At 38.6% G+C, this 5,655-nt stretch overlaps 1 pseudogene; it reads left to right on the top strand.

The window, feature by feature from the left end:
• The first annotated feature begins 1,823 nt into the window (after nucleotides 1-1,823).
• Nucleotides 1,824-2,798, top strand: LOC114706334 (annotated as a pseudogene).
• The last annotated feature ends 2,857 nt before the right edge of the window (nucleotides 2,799-5,655 follow it).

Here is a 5,655-nt window from a genome sequence, read left to right as displayed (position 1 = left end):
TCCTTCATTTTATTCCTCTTTCTGTTGCTTGTTCTACTCTGTTCTGTTCCTCTAGCCTGATGTTTCCCTTCCTCCTCTTCCCTGTTGAGTTCCTTCTAACTTCTTTATTGTTTCCCTTACACTTTACATATCCCAACAAATTCTTCCAACCAATATTAAAATTACAATGTTGTTACATTCTATCTTTCAAGTGAATGATTACAATGAGAACAAGTAAAAATCATCATGTTTCTTATTTCTCTTACATGATTAAACATTTTATGTATTGCAGGTGAAAAACAAATTATCCCCAAGAACCCACATACATTCATGTCCAAGCAACTTGTTATAGATTAACAAGGTGTAAGCAAGCAAGGTTTTTTTTCTCATCCAGTTCCTTTACTGTCTGGCTACATTTTGTGATTACAAAGAATGGACCTATAATTTTATTATTTATCTCAAAGGGTAATCTCATTTTAAAAATCTTAAAAGAATCATAAATGTACACTTTTATATATGAAAAACAACCAGTCATCTCTATTTTAAATCCTCAGGGTGCATACCCACTCATCAACAGTTTTTTTTTTGTTTTTGGTTTTGGTTTTGGTTTTGGTTTTTCGAGACAGGGATTCTCCATGTAGCTTTGCGCCTTTCCTGGGACTCACTTGGTAGCCCAGGCTGGCCTCGAACTCACAGAGATCCACCTGGCTCTGCCTCCCATTTGCTGGGATTAAAGGCGTGCGCCACCACCGCCTGGGCCTACAGTTTTTTTATTAAATAGTATCAGGAGGCTGAAGAAAAATGGGTACAAGTAATTCATCATTACCTTTGATCACCAACCCATCCTGGCAAGAAAAGTAAGTTACCCAGCAATAGCCAGGGTACTATTGTCCTGTTCCATGACCTCAACAAGTCCCTCACTCAACAATTAAAAGTGTGCCTTTCTAAACTTTAAATTGTTTTCCAAGATTTTCTACCTCAAAGCTATTAACAAAAACATCTTAGCCTAATTTAACTAACAATACCTGTCTCTAAATTCTTTCTAAGGGTGGTGGTTGAAACATTAATCTGCTCCAGCAGCAATGCTTGGAAAATGTCAGTCACTGTTATTGTAAGTACCAGTAACACTGTCCAGTGAGGGGCTAGAACCCCCTGAGAGTTTTTGTACAACCCACCCATGATGAGGGACATGGTGACCACGAGGGCAGTAAGCAGAGCTGTGCTCAATAACAGCATGTGGTCCTCAGGACATAGCGTCCTTGGGGCTCCGCCTCTCCAAGGCTCACTGAGCATGATTTTTGCTGACCACCAGCCATGTTCCTTGAGTTCCAAGGCTGTTTATTGTTCCCCTTGCATGGGACTCAACATATTTGGAATCTGTTGAACTAAAGATTCCTATGGTATACCCCAGAGAAGATAATTAGTTAGCAATGCAATACAGAATCTATAGGTAAAAAGAGACCATTTTCATTGATAATCCAAAGTACATAGAATTACAAGAGGATTTGGCTCAAAAAAAATCTTTCAGCCCATGGCCATGGCAGATAGTAATAGAAAAGGAGCCAACTACGATTGTTTAATATTCACAGAATAATGTTGACAAATCGGGCAGATAAGACAAAAACCAGTGAACTGTGTGTCTCAGAATCAAATTCATAAAATGTTTAGGAGTAATGAACACTAAAATATGATAGAAAGAACTAAATATTCAATCTTCAGCATTATAGAGATAAACATGGGAACGTATATGCAATTATTGTGATGGTTGGGAAATTCATATTAGCGAACACATAACAGATGGTTAACAAGAAGACATGATCATATTTATTTTGAAAGCTGTTGTCATGATTTTTCTTAAAGGAACCTGAGACAGGATGACAGACGGGAACCAAACTGTCATTTCCCAGTTCCTCCTCCTGGGCCTGCCCATCCCCCAAGAGCAACAGCACCTGTTCTATTCCCTGTTCCTGGCCATGTACCTCATCACTGTCCTGGGAAACCTCATCATCATCATCCTCATTCTACTGGACTCCCATCTCCACACACCCATGTACTTGTTTCTCAGCAACTTGTCCTTCTCTGACCTCTGCTTCTCCTCTGTCACAATGCCCAAATTGCTGCAGAACATGCAGAGCCAGGACCCATCCATCCCTTATGCAGGCTGCCTGGCACAATTATACTTCTTTCTGTTTTTTGGAGACCTTGGGAACTTCCTCCTTGTGGCCATGGCCTATGACCGCTATGTGGCCATCTGCTTCCCCCTTCACTACAACAGTATCATGAGTCCTAAACTCTGTGTGAGTCTGGTGTTGCTGTCCTGGGTGCTGACCACATTCCATGCCATGCTGCACACCCTACTCATGGCCAGATTGTCTTTCTGTAAGGACAACGTGATCCCCCACTATTTCTGTGACATGTCCGCTCTGCTAAAGCTGTCCTGCTCTGACACCTATGTTAATGAGGTGGTGATATTTATTGTGGTCAGCATCTTCCTTATCCTTCCATTTGCACTCATTATCATGTCCTATGTACGAATTGTCTCCTCCATTCTCAAGGTCCCTTCTTCACAAGGTATCCGTAAGGCCTTTTCCACCTGTGGTTCCCACCTGTCTGTAGTGTCACTGTTCTATGGGACAGTCATTGGTCTCTATTTATGTCCTTCTGCTAATAACTCTACTGTGAAGGAGACTGTCATATCTTTGATGTACACAATGGTGACCCCCATGCTGAATCCCTTCATCTACAGCCTGAGGAATAGAGACATAAAGGAGGCTCTGGAAAGAATCTTTTGCAAAAAGAAAATTCAACTAAACCTATGATGGTAAAACTTGGAAATTTAACACAATTTCATCCCATAAACATATTAATGTGGACATTGGAATATTTTGTAGAATTTCCCCACCATGGAAGCCCACCATGTTCATAGGTCATACTAATTATCCACTACATTAAGAAGTTAAGCCAAGTAGTTTAACATGGGAGTGGGTCTTGGGGACCAGAATCATCTTTCTCATTGTCTTGCCCAGGTGGTCCTGGAAAAAATATAATAGAGGAGCCGGCTGCCTGCAGTGCAGTGTAATGCCTTGCACAGCCTTGGTGCAGTGGGGAGGGGCTTGGACCTGCCTAGACTCAGTGTGCTAGGCTCTGTTGACTCCTCATGGAGACCTTGATTTGAGGGATGTGGGATGTGGGGTGGCTTGGAAGGAGGGCTGGGGGTGAGAGGAGGGAGGAGGTGGATCTGTGGGTGATATGTAGAATGAGTAGAATATTTCTGAATAAAGAAAAATGAAAAAAGAATCAGTGAGAAAAATATATAATAGATATACTACTATGTTGGATACTTGTTCCTTATGATAATGAAGTTATTCCAGGATTGTACCATTTGTCCAGGTTTCTGCATTTATCTCTCTATCCTTTTTAAATAATACTTGTAATTCAACTCAATATCAGTGATATTTGAATACCTCCACTTCCTATGCTGCCTTGCATTTTTTGTTCTTTGTTCACTAATTTTGGCATTATCTTATTCCTTAATTTCCTGTATCCATTATTTCCTTTGATGTTGTGGTGGTTTGAAAAGGAATGACCCTATAGACTCATGTGTTTGAATGCTTGGTCCATAGGGAGTGGCACTATAGGAGGTATGGCCTTTTTGGAGGAGGTATGGCTTGGTTTGTTGGAGGAAGTGTGACCCTATTGGGGGCAGGCTTTGAGGTCTCATATATGTTCAAGCTATGTCCAGTAGAGCACTTTCTCCTTCTGCTGCCTGTGGATCAAGATATAGAACTCTCAGCTCCTTCTCCAGCACCATGTCTGCCTGCACACTGCCAGATCCAGCCATGATAATAATGGTCTAATCCTTTGAAACTGTAAGCCAGCCCCAATTAAGTGTTTCCTTTATAAGAGTTGCTATGGACATGATGTCTCTTTGCAGCAATAAAAACCCTAACTAAAGTAGGAGTCTACATTGTTTTCCTATTGTTTTGCCAGACATTCTTATTTTCACAAAACAGAAAAAGGAACTAGAGGTAAACACAAAGTTAACTTTCCATTTTGTCTTCCTTCTGTTTGATTTTTTGCTAATATATGCATATAATTGATTTTTTGGTTTGTTCCTGTTCATATCCATCTTTTTGTCTTTTTTTTTCATTTTTTGTTTTTTTATTTTATAATTTTATATCACTATTTTACTAGATAAGAACTGAATTTCAACACCTTCTCTCATCACTTAGTGTCAATGGCTGAGTCTTAGTAATACAAAAACTTACTGATTCTGCAGTTTCTCCACTTCAAAAAGATAGGAGTAACCATTTTTCCCATCTCTTAGTGTCACATGATATGAGCCAGGGTTTCAAATTTGGCCCATTTTTTTATAAGAGTTGCTATGGACATGATGTCTCTTTGCAACATTAGAAACCCTAACTAAGGCAGGACTCTACATTGTTTTCCTATTGTTTTGCCAGACATTCTTATTTTCACAAAACAGAAAAGGGAGCTGTTGTCCCTCAGAGTGTGCAGTACCAACACTTCTTTCACCATCTCAGATATTTTGCTGAAATATGCATCTTTACTTGAAGCTCATCTTCCTCCAAGTCCGTACTGTTCTCTGTGTCTCCTCAGTGGAAGCTCCTGCCTAAGGGTCCACAGACAGCTCAATATTCAACACTTACACAATGCTAAACTCTGTACTCTCCACGATATTCTTCCTAGTCATTTCCCCATTTATAATATTACCTCTCACCGTGTTGCTTAAATGGCCTCTTATCTACAAAACTAGATCATGATACACATAATTTTCCTGTTGTTTTTTACTTAGATTACTTGTCTGAAATTATCTTACTATTCTCTGTGTATTTGTGTTGGCATACATATAATTCCTAAATCTCAGTGACTTGGTAGAACATAATTATCAGAGAAAAAATAGAATGTTAATTTTTAAGTTAATCACTGCCACATTAAAAACAGACGCTATAGTTGATAGTGATGAAAATTAGTTTGGTAGCTCTAGAAGGGACACAGATTACAATAAATTGTTATATACAGTGGACCTAATAAGAATGTCTCCTTCTAAGAATACCTATAGTTTTTATTTTTTTTGAATTGACCAGTGCATTAAGTTATATATACATTGTGTGGAGCTTAATATCAAGTTGAATAAGATTATGTTATAAAATATTTATCATTTTATGATGAATACTGACAAAATCTTTCTTGTCTTTTGAGACAAATAAAACATAAATATAGCCTGTGGTCATCCTAATATGCAATAGCATACCTGAAATTTTTGTTTATGTTTTCTTAGAATATATTGGTCAGCCTCCCCCCATCCATATATTAGGAATTATTCAACCTCCAACTTCCAAGATAACCAGATAAACTTTTTTAAATTCAACTAAGAATAAAGTTATATAATACCCATCTTACTGTGCCTGTCTTTTCTCAATTAACATAGCCAGCACTGTGCCCATTCATGTTACTAGAAATGATAGTATCTCATTGTGCTTTATGTCTGAGTTATATCCCTCTGTGCATATGTGTTATATAACCTGATGGACTCAACAGATGGGAGGTGCAGATTATTTCTACTTCTGCATAGATAGTGTTTGTGAGTGCATTTCTAGAGATAGTTAGATCATAAATAAAGTCCATGACACAGTGAATGAATTGTTACCTGGA

Source organism: Peromyscus leucopus, chromosome 8b (assembly GCF_004664715.2).
Source record: "Peromyscus leucopus breed LL Stock chromosome 8b, UCI_PerLeu_2.1, whole genome shotgun sequence".
Lineage (NCBI taxonomy): Eukaryota > Metazoa > Chordata > Mammalia > Rodentia > Cricetidae > Peromyscus > Peromyscus leucopus.
Note: the sequence above shows the minus strand (reverse complement) of the source record. Positions and strands in the feature narration are given on the sequence as shown.